Source organism: Rattus norvegicus, chromosome 8, assembly GCF_036323735.1.
Source record: "Rattus norvegicus strain BN/NHsdMcwi chromosome 8, GRCr8, whole genome shotgun sequence".
NCBI lineage: Eukaryota > Metazoa > Chordata > Mammalia > Rodentia > Muridae > Rattus > Rattus norvegicus.
In genome coordinates, this window is record NC_086026.1 from 38,199,027 (window position 1) to 38,213,177 (window position 14,151).

Genomic DNA, 14,151 nt, shown 5'->3' on the forward strand with positions numbered 1-14,151 from the left:
TTAGGAGGTGTGGCCTTGTTGGAGGAAGCGAGTCACTGTGGGGGTGGGCAATGAGACCCTCCTCCTTACCTTGTGGGAGACAGTCTTCCCCAGGCAGCCTTCAGATGAAGATGTAGAACTCTCAGCTCCTCCTGCACCGTGCCTGCCATGCTCGCGCCTTGACGCCAGTGGACTGAACCTCTGAACCTGTAAACCAGCCCCAGTTAAATGTTGTTCTCATAAGAGTTGCCTTGGTCATGGTGTCTGTTCATAGCAGTAAAACCCTAACTAAGTCAGAACATGAAACAATCAAACTCTGACTTAAAATATGAAGACTGAATGCTTTATGAGTCAGCATTGAAGAGATTTTATTCACCGCCACCGCTGCCGCCGCTGCTGCCGCTGCTGCCCCCACCGTCGCCGCCCGTTGTTGTCGTCGTCGTCGTCGTCGTTGTCGGAGTCTTCCTATGTTGCTCACGTAGGTCTTGAGTTATGCACTTGAATGCTCCTCTTGCCTCAGCTTCCTGAGTATTTGGACTACAAATGTACCAGTTGCTCACTACATCTGTCTGTCGAGCAACCGTCTCAAAAGTTAGAAATTCACCCAATGACCGCTAAGTCGAACAGGCACCTGCTGTGCACACGCTCTCTGAGGGCGTACATGCAGACAGCCACTGGAGCCAAAACTCTGCTCTTCTCACCAGCGTCGAAGCTCAAAGAGTTCCTACCTTTAAAAACTGCCATCGCAAGGGTCTGGGAGGAGAGGAGGAAGGAGAAACTGCAGTCAGGAGGATGTAAGAATAAAATAAAATAAGATAAAGTCACCGCCTACGTGCTTGCTTAACTTGCTGCCTCGAACACTACTTCCCCCAGTTTCTCTTCCGATTAGTAAACAATGAGCAACATCCATTTTTTACATAGACCCAAAATACTGTGAAATTGGATTTTCCATCCCCTTTCTACATAATACCCTACCAACCCTTTCACTTGCATCTTCAACGTAAGTAAACAGTCACCAATAACCTGCCGAATAAATAAAAATTATGTTTTAGAACTGATTCCGACCTTCTTTGGGTTCTTAAAATTTGAATGTTTCACCCTAGTGATGTGTTATCACTAGGTGAAATACCGTTCCCCAGCGTGGCTTTTGCTTGGACTTTTCTGGTCTGTTTTCAGTTTTCACAGGTTTCAAAGGTGGTTTATGTATTTACTTATTTTTCAATTTTAGCTTGGCCTTTACAGTGCATCCTCATGGTCTTGGGCCTCATTGGCAGCAGCTACCAGGCACCTATAGAGTGGGCAGAACTGGGTTCCACACCCTACAACCAGGGAAAGCATGTCTTTGCTGATCCAGTAGTCTGGGGAGACGTCTCTACCCTTCCACTAGCCCTGGCCTTGAAGCTGCAGAGATGAACTGCTCTGTAGATTGGGTTTCCAGGCTGTTCTAGCTCTAAAGAGTGAGCAGAAAGAAATAAAAGACTCTACATCCTTAAACTCTTTTTCTTTTATTTTTATTGTGTTGTTGTTGTTGTTGTTGTTGTTGGTGGTGGTGGTGGTGGTGGTGGTGGTGGTGGTGGTGTCCGTGTGTGCGCGGTGCAGGCACGCATGTGCCATGGTACATATGTGGATAGAGAACCTCGTGGGAATTGCTTTTCTCCTACCTCCCGTGGGGGGTCTCGAACTCAGGACACGGGCTTTTATTTGCTCAGTCATCTCACCAGATCTACAGCCTTGATCCCACTTGCCAGTGTTCTGGAATTTAGCCTTCTACTAAGTGTTTAATGATAACCTCATTGTTAATTTGCATATTCATGAAGTCCTATGACACAAGCATCTTTTTTTTTTTTTTAACTAGACAGTTAAGCAAACTTTTATTGAAGCTTACATTGTGGTACCGAAATACAGTTCAGCTGATTAAAAGTCCAACACCTACAAAGAGAAATTATGGCACCAAAACTTCCCTGCCTGTAATTACACTAGATCACTAGTCTGCCTACAGTTTCTTTTCCAGGATTTGTTGCGCACGAGCCTATGAAATTTTCAACATTAGAATTCTTGGTTTTATAAGACAGAGGAATCAGAACCTGGTATCCGGTCACAAATTCCATTCTCATGAGTGACATCTTTTGCAATAACACCATCTTTCATGTAGAACTGGTCCATAGCTGCTGGGTCAAGCTCACTCATCAGAATTCCCAGGGTGTAATCTGGTATACAAGTACCAACAGTCAGAATTCATATGTCCCATACAACATGCTGCTCCATTCGGGGAAATTGCATTAAGAAACTCGATTTCTTCCTGGAAATTCTGGCGTGGACCCTTGGTATGAAGGCTTCATGAAATTCTTATGAGAATAAAAGGAGCTTTGAATCGAGTCAAACCCATGGTCATCCCTAGCGAGCTTCAGCGGGGAACCACTGTGCTCAGTAAGAGGGTGGTACCACATGTCTTCAAAATGGAACATCTCTCGGAGACAAACATGCTACTCTCACTGAGTACATAAGCTCCCTGCTTGTCAGTCTTTGTCACGCTTACGATTGAGCACTGCACATCCTTCAAAAGGACATCCCACTCAGATCCCCAGGTCCCTGGCTTGTGTCGGACTTCCGTCTGGAAAACCAGACCTCCGCCCCTTCAAAGCAACGTGCAGCTTCCCTCGCCGTGAGACTAGCGAATAACCTATAACCACAGAAAGTCAACTAAATTAAATCTCTTCTTCTACCGCTCCTGCTGGGCGGATTGTTCCAGCTGTGTTACGAAAGTTCAGGTTCCTTTATTTTATTTTATTTTGGCTATAATTTCATATTAACTTTTTTTTTCAAGAACTAATAAAAATTCCCAGCTATTTTCGTGAGCGAAAGTTGAATGTGAGTCTGTTGGAAATAGAGGCAGACACAGTTCAGTCTCTTGTAGTCCGCAGCTTTCGCGTTAGAGAAAGTTGAGCGAGCACTACTAGCTAATATCGCCGGCCATACAATGCAAGCCCACATGCATTTTTTTTTTTTTTTACAGTTTCTTCCTGATCTAGTCCTTGTCTTCCATTAGGGTCTCTAACAAGGCTGTTGGCCCCATGTACAAAACTGGACTTTTAAAATAATCTTTGAAGAAACAGATCAGCAGTTAAGAGCACTTGCTGCTGCTCTTGCAGAGGACCGAGCCTGGTTGTTAGGACCCCGCTGGGTAACTCGCAACTCTTTGTAACTCCAGCTGTAGGGGGGACCCAGTGCCCCTGTGAATACCAGCCTTTACATGAGCATACCCACAAACAGACAGAATGACATATACTCTAAAAATTAAGTCTTAAACTATTAAAACTATTTTTTTTTGTTCTTTTTTTCGGAGCTGGGGATTGAACCCAGGGCCTTGCGCTTCCTAGGCAAGCGCTCTACCACTGAGCTAAATCCCCAACCCCTATTGTTGTTGTTTAAGACAGCATTTGACTCTACAGTCCAGCTAGGATTCAACCTCATCCTCATCCTCCATGCTCAACCTCTTAGTGCTAAAATTGCAAAAATGAGTTCAGATTATTTTGTAATTTTTTTCAAATATATTTTTTCTCTTGTCATTCCTTTTACAATGTCTTCTGCAAGGCTATCTGTCTATCTACCTATCTATCTTTTGTGGCACTGTGTATTAAACCTATTTTTAACTTTGAGAGAAGGACTTGCTAAGTTGTTCACATTGGCCTTGAACTCACGCTTTAGAACACAAAGACTTTGAAATCCCCCTGCATCAGCCTCCAAAGTAGCTAGGACCAAAGGCTTATGCCAGGAGGCCTTGTAAAAAAAAAATTAAGCCTTTTGAAAAGTTAATTTAAACATGTGATCCATTTTTTAGCCCTCTTCCTTTGTTCCCTTTGTCACCATAGATAGTTTAGCTTCTTTCGTTTGATATATGTGTACATGATTTTATAAACCTATATAAACTATAAACCACAAATGAGGGAAGGCATACAATATTTGTCTTTCAGAAACTGGCTAAACTCACTTAATATAAGTCTCCAGCTATATTAATTTTTCAGCAAATGGTCTGCCTTCAACTCTTCTTTATGCTAAAAAAAATTCCATTGTGTATACATTCCACAGTTTCTTTTTTTTTTTTTTTGTTTTTTTTTTCTTTTTTTTTCGGAGCTGGGGACCGAACCCAGGGCCTTGCTAGGGCCTTGCTCTTGCTAGGCAAGCGCTCTACCACTGAGCTAAATCCCCAACCCCTCATTCCACAGTTTCTTTATCCATTCCTCCGTTGTTGGCCACCAAGGTTGGTATATAAGTTAGCTATTGTGACTAGTATTGCAATGACATAGATGTGCTCGTGTCTCTGATGTGTCACTTCAGGTCTTTTGGGTACATACTAGGAAGGTTAGGTAAATACTAGTTCATCTGGGAGATTTATTTTGAAAACGAGAGCAAACCAGTCCCCAAAATCAGTAGACGGAGAGACATAGTTACCATGGGAATAGAAATTAGTGAATTGGAATATTTCAAAAACGGATCAATGAAAAGCTAAACAATATTGTAGGCTTAGATTTTTCAAAACTTAAATTAGTAAGGTTCTTAAATGCTTCAAATCCCCTTCTGGCCCACTAACCAAAGGTAGGGGGAAAAGGTGGTTAATTAGACAAGGAGGATGTTGACCTGTTTAGGAGTAATTCTTTGGGGGTGATTCCAATCTTTGTTGTCAGGGTATCAGGAGTCCAGTTCAACAGCAAACACCAAACACAAGTCAGTAGTGACAGTCCAGTCCAAATGGCAAACACCAAACATGTCTCAGCAGCAGCGGTCAGATGTAGAAGAAACTGCAAGGCTCTGACGAATGGTCACAAGTCTGAGGAAGCAGCAGGAAGCAGTCAGAATGCCACAAGAAATTCTTCGAAGTCATGATAAACAAAGATGAGTGAAGACCAGTGTCATTCACTGTCTGCTGGGTTCTACTTACAGTTTTTCCAAACACAGTGTGTCCTCTCATGTCTGTTTCAACAAAACATCCTCTCATAAGACAGTTTGAAGGAAAAGATCACATGATACAACTGCCCCTCCAAAGAAGCCAGAAATTTCTACTTCACAAGATTGACAAAGTTAGATTAAAATAAACCAATGGAACATAGAAGACAAAGGAAGATCATTCATCATGATCAAGTTGGTAATTCTAGACATGCAGGGTGGGTGGCTCAGTATACTTAAATCAACAAGTGTAATTCACTGCATAAATGGACTCAAAAGAAGGGAGCTCATGATCACCTTTCAAGATACAGAAAAGGCATTTGCTGAAAACAAACATCCCTTCACAACAGAAGTCCTAGAGAAGCTAGGGGAGCATACCTCAACACAATAAAGGCTATATATGATAAATCTGTAACCAACATCATGATAAACAGAGAAAACACACAGCATTACCATTAAACTCAGGAACCAGACAAGGGTAACCATTCTCACTAGTCCTATTCCCATAAGGTGCCTGAAGTCTTAGGGCATTAAGACCAGAGAAACAAAAGTGATACAACTAGGAAAAAAAGAGTCAAAGTATCCCTACTCACAGATGATCCTAAAAACAATACCAATAAACCAAACCAACCAACCAACCAACCAACCAACCAAACAAACAAACAAACAAACAAACAAAAATACAAAACCCCAAACCTTCAGCAAAGTGGCAGAATACAGAATTAGTAAGTATCGGCAGCCTTCCTACAGACCAATGACGAATACACTGACAAATCAAGAAAACAATCTCGGATTGGAGAGATGGCTCAGCGGTTAAGAGCACTGACTGCTCTTCCAGAGGTCCTGAGTTCAACTCCAACCACATGTTGGCTCACAGACATCTGTAATGGGATCTGATGCCCTCTTCTGGTGTGTCTGAGGATAGAGACAGTGTTCTCGTATACATTAAATAAATAAATGATTCTTTCAAAAAAAAAAAAAGAAAAGAAAACAATCTCATTTCACAGTATTAGGGTGGGACAGTTGAGAGGGATAGGGGAAAAGAATGAGAACAAGAGAGCGAGAGAGTGAACAAGCTCCCGGGAGTAAGCTTAACACCAGAAAGGAAAGACCTTTGCAATGAAAAGGCTAAGGAAAGAAACAGAGGAAGACACTCGAGGTCAGTAACAGGCTGATGGAGTGGAAGAATTGATAGTTGAAAACGTCTGCCTTGTTAAAGGGAGCCTATAGATTCAGTGAGAATACAGGCTATGGTTCTTATTGAAAATATTTTCTCTGTCCTTTAGTATGAAATTCTCTCTTTAAAAAAAAAAGACTTAAAATGTTTTTACTGATGTGTGTTTGTGTTTGTGTTTGTGTTGAGCGTATGCCACTCTGGAGATGGAGTTACTGGTAGTTTTGAGTTGCCTGATGTGGGTGTTGGGAGTTAAATCCAGGCCTTGTGCGAGAGCAGTGCATGCTCTCAACTGTTAAGCTGTCTCTCCAGGCCATCTTCTCCTCTCCCTTTGTGTCCATGCTTCATATACTTGATCTTTTCATTGATCTCAAGTGGTACATTTTTAAAAATATTTATTTTTAGTTTCATTTATGTGTATGCATGTGTGTCTGTGGGGGGGTGATATATGCTCAGGAATGTGGGTGCAAATAGAGGCCAGAAGACACCAGAACTCCTGGACCTGGATTTACAGGTGGCTGTGAGCCAACCAGTATGGATACTGGAAATTGAACTTAGGACCTCAAGAATCCTGTGTCTTGTCACCTGCTGAGTTATCTCTTTGGTTTCTGAATGGGTATTTGCACCTTCTAATTAACCCCTGTTATTGATCCTAGTTCCTTTTCCTTGCCTTAAAGACCTTATATTATATCATCTCCATGATATAGTCTCCATTCTATCTATGAGGCTTTCCATGGGGCCATTTGTTCGGCCTCTTGAAAATTTCATATTCTGGACACGGTTTTGTGAATCAGGACATAGTTGCTGGTCTAGTCACACCCCTCAGCAGACCCTTTTTTTTTTTTTTCTTTTCACGAGTCGTGTTGAAATGCTGCTCTTTCCTCTAGGTCTTTGTTTGGAAGATCTAGTGACAGATGCTGCTCACGCCCTTGAGAATTCTTGGAAGTTAGGCTGTGAAGGCCGGTTCTACCTCTATGTCTGCCTTGCTGCTTGGAGCCTGTATCTGTTGTTTCCTGCACACCCTGGCTCTGACCTTCTGACCTCAGGTGAATACTGTGTACGCCTGTGCCTCAACTTCTCTATGTGTAAAGTGGAGATGGTATTATCTACCACATAGGGTTGATGTGATAATCCAAACATTCAAATTTAAAGGAGAGCAGGTAAATATATACATTACACTGTGCTTGGCACATAGGAAACACATAGGAAATGTTCTCCACTAGAGAATGTAATATTAATGTTAAAATGGCAAATGGTAACATCTTTGATAGTGGGTATGCACACATTGTGTGACAATGCATCATGGTTAAAAAAGAAAACAAACGAAAAACTTCTTACAGTCTAAAGACGGGAACTTTTGTTAGACTTCATAGCCAAAGCTAATAATATACCTTGAAGTCACTTAATCCTCATGGTTTCCTGTCACGCGCGCTCAGTCTGTTTGTTTAGCTTGCTTTTAAGAGAACATTGTAACAACCAATCTTACCTGACTTGGATTTCCCACACAATCAGCTCTTGCGATCTGAGCTAATGCATACTGAAATCTCACGTTATGTACTCTGTCACGCCCTGATCCAAGAGTAATGCGTGTGGTTTGTGTGTTTTCTGATAATCATTTGCTGAAAGAGGAAAAGAAGCTGAAGGCAGCCTTATTAAATGAACATGGGCTGTAAGTGCAGAAAGCAGAATTTGGATATTGCTTGATAGTGTTTTTGTTATTGGCTTAGCTGGGGTCCGGGATCCCATTCCTTCACTGGAGTGACGCTTTCTGTGCAGCTCAGCAAGAGAGAGCAAAAGCCCCCTTTTAGGAACAGAGAGACACAAAACAGAGGGACAAGGACAAATAGATTCACAAGATGGCCTTCAGGTAGGCACAGATCCAGACTCATACAGCAGACAGACAGAAACCACCTAAGACAAAGGGAAGGACAGAGAACTCAAATCCAGGCTCACTCTTGGCTAAATGACACGAAGAAGCTCTTTGATTTCTTTTTTTTTTTTTTTTTTTTTTTTAATGCAACGCCGATGCATTGATGGCGACTTTGGTTTATCATCAATGCAGTCCAATGGACTGCATTTTAGTGCTTATGTGAGGAATCTTTAGTGCACCAAATCGGTTACTCTTTAAGTGTTGTAAAAAAAAAAAAAAAAAAAAAAAAAAAAAAAAAAAAAAAAAAAAAAAAAAAAAAGACAGTGTCTCGTGGTCATTCTGGTGAAGGGCTGAGTGCTGAGAAAAGTCTTTCCTTCCAGGGTCTTCTCTTGTCAGGGCTGTACTTACATGTCTTTTGTCTGCTCCGATTCCCCATTCTCTGCTTTTTAATATGTCTACTTCTGTCTATGCAACACTGACATAAATATGATTTGGTCTGATTGTCTGTGTTTGAAATGTCTTCATGAGGAATACAGACAGACAGGAATGTCGAAGAGAAGGAAGGCATGAACACTGAAGGCAGAGAAGAGTGAGGTCAGCTTTGGTGACTGAATTAGTCACCCAGTTAATGTACTGCTAGCATAGCTTTTATTCCCCCACCTCCCTTTCCTCATAGAAGGCTTTGGTTCATTAGTACCAAGACCTGCAGAAAGGAAACGCCATTTCTATGAACTTTGACACAACATTTGCTTCTAAAAGGGTCAATGGAAGGAGAGCATGACGTCTTAGCAAAGGCACAGCTGGACAGTTGCCCCTTGTACGGCTTGCTCTGGAGTGGAAAACAGGGGGTGTGCATCCTGACACACAGCCGGCTATGAGTAGCACTTCTCATCCCCAAGTTTGCTGATCAACTCCCCAAAGTGTTTTTATATTCTTCTTCACACGTTTTTGAAAATACTCAGCAAGCAATCCAAACCATTCAAGTAGCCTCAGAAAAAGCAAGGGAGTTCCAACTCCAATTGTAAATTGTAAAAAAGTAAATTACTCAGGGAGTTAATAAACTATGTTATGAGGAATAAAGCAAAGGAAAAAAAAGAAAGAAAGAAAAAAGAAAAAATGGGATCAGACTGACGATGTAATGAACATGTTCTAAGCAATGATAAATCAGAAACTACTATAGCCCTTTTTTTCCTCTGTATATTTTAGCTAGGGCAATCAATTCAAAGTACCAGTGATGTGGATGGCAAGTAGGCTTAGTGAGTAAAGATGCTTGCTACCAAGTCTGATGACTGGAGTCCATCCTTGGAACCCAAAAAGTAGAAAGAATGAACCGACTCCTGTGGGTTGTCTTCTGATCATCCCACACATGCTATGGCTTGCACCACCCCTCCTATATAAAAACATTTAAAACATGCGAACAACAGGGCTATAGCCATTGGGGCATGTTAGAGTGATGAAGCGGAAACTTAACCTACTTTATCTTATCCTACGAGCCGTGAAAACCAATTCTTTCCCAATATTTACATTATTTTCCTTGTCTTGCTGTATTAGTTAAGTCCTCCAAAACAATAAAAAATACTGCTGACAACAGACATTATTGTCTTATCCTTGATTTTAATGGAAGGAGGGTTAACATGTCATGATTTTATATCACATTTTTATTTTTTACAGGAAGTGTGTATTTGCTTCTATTTCCTAATGTTTCAGGAATTTTCAGATATATTGTTATTCTTGATTCCTAATTTAATTCTACTGTGGTCTTAGTGCATACTTTGACTCGGTCATTTTGACTTTGCCGAGATCTATCTTCTGACCCACAGTATGGCCCGTCTTGGTTAAGTGTTCCTTGGAATGTGAAAGGAATGTGTGCTCTGTTGGGAAGAATGTTTTAGAGGAATAAAGGAGAACAAGTTAGTTCACAGTGTCACTCAGGACTTCCCTCTGTACTGTTGACATGTCTTTACTCCTCCCTCCCCCATAAACATTTGGGAAGGTATGGTAAAATTCAAATTATGACTAAGAGTTCACCTATGTTTACTTATGTGTCTGCCAGTCTTTGTCACATTCATTTTGAAACGTCGTGACAAGGAATATGGGCACTTAGAGTTGTTATGTTCTTGAGGTTAATCATCTCCTGTCATTAATACCTAGTCTTCTTTATCCTTGATAATAGTCCTTGTCTTTAGGCCTACTTTACCTCACAAAATAGACACTTCTGCTTTCCTTTTAAGCTTTTAGGGTAGAATTTATTAACTATGTGTAATAATGGTAACACTGTGGCCTGTGAACTTAACATGTTCACAATGTGTTTTCAGCATACACACCTTCCCATTGCCTTCTGTTGTCCTTGCTACACTCCTCCCAATGCCCTGCCTCTTCTACAAGAAACCCCAATTCCACTTTCAAGTCTTTAAAAGCTTTACTATAATTTTTGTTAGTGTGCGTGCATGAGCGCACACACTTGCACACATCTGGTGACATCCCATATGTGTGTGGAAGTCTGAGAACACTTGGGGATCAGTTCTCTCCTTTCATTATGAGTTCTGGGCATTGAACTCAGATTGGATCATCAGACTTACATAGCAAGTACTTTTATCCAATGAGCCATCTCACCAGTGTCTTGTTTTTGTTTCTAATGACTCCATGAGCTTTATTAGGATTACTTACTTGAGCATGGGTGAGGGTTTCCTTTGGGAAATTGGCACCTCTTAATTCTTCTGTTCCTACTTCCCCCATTAACAATCAATTGCACGTAAATCTTCAGGGCGTGGTGCTCCCTAAACCTAAACTTAGTCCAACACTAACCCCCTAACCTCAACACCTCACTAACTCCCACATGCACACTTCCTTTGGCCCTTTCTGTTTTGCTTTCCCTCCTTCTTTAATGTTTCTTGAGTCTTGGTGATATATATGTCCCATTTCTGGCTGAATAACCAACGGCCATTTATTCTAAGCATTTTGATTGGCTGTAAGTCACCACAGTGACTACTAATCATTGTGAAAAGACGATTATTTCACTAAGGTTGGTAGCAGAGTTGGTTTATGGGTATAAAACAGTTTGATGGGGACAGCTTGTACACTTAGGTTGGCAGAGCAATACCAGAAGGTTGTCCACTCGGACCTGTCACCTCCTCAATTATAGGCTTCTGAACAGATTTATGACACCTGACCTGAATTCTCTCTTGTAGGACGTGTTTCATTGCCAATCAGAAAGCAGTTTGTTACGCCCATAACAGACTTGGCACAATTGCTCTAGTAGGTACATCTTCCTGGGCTGGTTGGTATTATCACGCTCAGGGTCCAAAGCTGAGTAAGAATATTGAGGACAATCCTTTACCAGGAGCCTTCAGATTATTTTCCAGCCCAGATTCAGTTTGGTTTCTCTATGTCCTGTGACCAGGGCATGTGGTGCCTTAGGTCTTACCATTTGGTTCTGCTTGACAACCAACACCAGTGACATTTGTTGTATTGTTTTGGGGATTTCTTGAACTTCCCATATGAATAACTCACAGGAAGGCAGCACCTCTCTCTAGTACTGAGATTTCATTTAATCAAACTCTTAATTTTTTTTCTAAATTAGGTTACCATGTGTCTTAGGGTTTTAGATCAAGCACGACTAAAGAATATGCCTACAGTCTTGCCTACAGCCCATTTTATGAAGGCATTTTCTCAGTTGAGGCTGCCTCCTCTCTGATGACCCTAGCTTGTGTCAAGTTGGCATAAAACTAGCCAGAACAGCTAGCCCCTTGTCAGCTTTGACACACAAACACATAACTATTAAGCCACAACCTTTCCTTTCTTGTTTATCCCCAAGATTACACATTAATAGAGACATTGCAACAGAAAACATTTTACAAACTTTAAAAGTCTCACAGCCTTTCAGATACGAACACTTTAAAAGTTGTCTGTTGGGGTTGGGGATTTGGCTCAGTGGCAGAGCGCTTGCCTAGGAAGCGCAAGGCCCTGGGTTCGGTCCCCAACTCCGAAAAAAAAGAACCAAAAAAAAAAAAAGTTGTCTGTTGCTGGCCCTACACCTTGCTTGGCCAGCACGGTAAGGCTGGCCCTGGATGTGGGGGGTTGTGGGTGAGCCAGCCTCAAGGGCATGAGTACAGGAGAACTTGGTAACCTAATCAATCTTTTCTGCTGGGTCATGGTTCAGATGATGTCCTCCTCCTCCTCTCCCTTGTCCCTTGCCATCTATGGCAAGAGGAAGAGCTGGCCCCAGGGTCACAAGAGTGGGAGAATTTGCCATATCCCTCACCAGCTACGACACTTGGGGAGCAGGCCCTGTGCCTTACCTAGGCAGGTGGGGTAGACCTGTCCCTACTTGCAAGTGTTGCTGGTGAGCTGGCCCCGGACTGTGAGAGTGGGAGAGCTCATGAGCTGACCAGCTCAGTTACATCTCAGGCCCAGATCCAGGGCTTTGAATTGACCCACCCCAACATCTACTGATGAACTTCTGGAGGGCACGAAGGGGCAGTTTCCACAAATCCAAAATTACAGGATCTCCATGACACTGCACAGCAACAATAGAGGAGTTCCACTGAGGATCCAGTATTGATAGTGTAACAGAAGCCAGAGGCCTCGAACTAGACAATGGTTCATTGCAATGAACATTTGCAAGCAAAGGAGTATGGACAGATGTGTATACCGTGCGACACACTGGCATACTACAGCTTCTGCAGTGAAGTGGTTTTTTTTTTGTTGTTGTTGTTTTTGTTTTTTTCTTTTACTTTCTTTTGGTGGGGGAGGTTGCAAAGGTGGAGAGTAGGCACAAAGGGAGGGGTGAAAGGAGTGGGATTTGGATTGCATGATGTGAAATTCACAAAGAACCAATAAAAAGTTTTTTAAAAACGTTGTCTCTTCAAAAATACTCAGTTTCTTTTAAAATCCAAATCCTCCGTAAAACCCCCTAAATCTCTTTTTTTTTTTTTCTTCAAGAGTTTTCAAGCCTTTCAACTGTGGGCTTCCATAAAATAAAAAATAAATCAAGTACTTTCTTACTTCAAGTGGGAAGAACCAGGGCACAGCCATGATCTGCGCAAAGCAAAATCAGACTCCAACAGTGTAAGTAATGCAATGTTAGTGCAATTCAGTCGTGGTCTTTTGGTCTTCTCCAAAGGCCTTGGGTCACTTCTCCCGCTCGGCTCTCTGCAGTACACATAGTTTGCCTTTTTTTTAAAAATTTATTTATTTATTATATATGAGTACAGTTTAGCTGTCTTCAGACACACCAGAAGAGGGCATCGGATCCCATTTACAGATGGTTGTGAGCCACCATGTGGTTGCTGGGATTTGAATTCAGGACCTCTGGAAGAGCAGTCAGTGCTCTTAACCACTGAGCCATCTCTCCAGCCCCCACAGTTTGCCTTTTAGGCTCAGGCTGGCTCCTCTCCATACCTGCTGCTGTTTTGCGTGGGCTCCCCAAGATACCGGAGTCTCCAAAATACTGGGTTCCCTTCCTGCAACCAGGCTGCCAGTAGCCTCTCCTGGGCTCTCTTCGGGGACTCCAGGCCTGCCACACGACTGCCATGCCTCAGCCTAGACCGTGCGATGCCTTCAAAACCAGCACCACCTCTGTGACTTCTCAAACTACCAAGTCAGGCTGCCAACAGGAGGTACGACTTCGACCACTTCCAGAAGACAGCTTCTGTGTGTTGAGTCTGTGGAAACACTTCCCAGAAGACATCGCCTCAGCGGTGCTGGTCTCTTCTTAATCACAGCTGATTCTTGAGCTCCAGCTGACCAGTTACCACTCTCCCAGCAAAGCAAAGGTGTCACCTTTGCGGTTCTGGTATCTTCTTAGTCACAGCAATTCTTCAGGTTCAGTAAAATATATATATATATTTTACTTTTTATTTTTATTTATTTATTTGTGTGTGTGTGTGTGTGTGTGTGTGTGTGTGTGTGTGTGTGATATGTTTTGGTAGAGACATGGTTCCTTGGAGGAGCTGGAGTTTATAGATGACTGGCTGTAAGCATTCAATATGGATGCCAGGAACCAAACTTCCACTCCTCTAGGAGGGTCTGGGAATACTTTTAATCATGGGGCCATTTCTCTTGGCCCCCATTTCTGAGATAGCATATTTTTCTTTGAGACCATATTCTGGAGAGATAAACTCCACATGTTCCACACGGGCAGTCTGAAGTGGAAACCTAAGGGTTCTCTGGAGAATCAGTTGTGTTG

General features: G+C 42.2%; 1 pseudogene; it reads right to left on the reverse strand.

Annotated features, from left to right (window-relative positions):
- Positions 1-351: 351 nt before the first annotated feature.
- Positions 352-13,497, reverse strand: Amd2l-ps1 (S-adenosylmethionine decarboxylase 2 like, pseudogene 1; annotated as a pseudogene).
- Between the last annotated feature and the right edge of the window lie 654 nt (positions 13,498-14,151).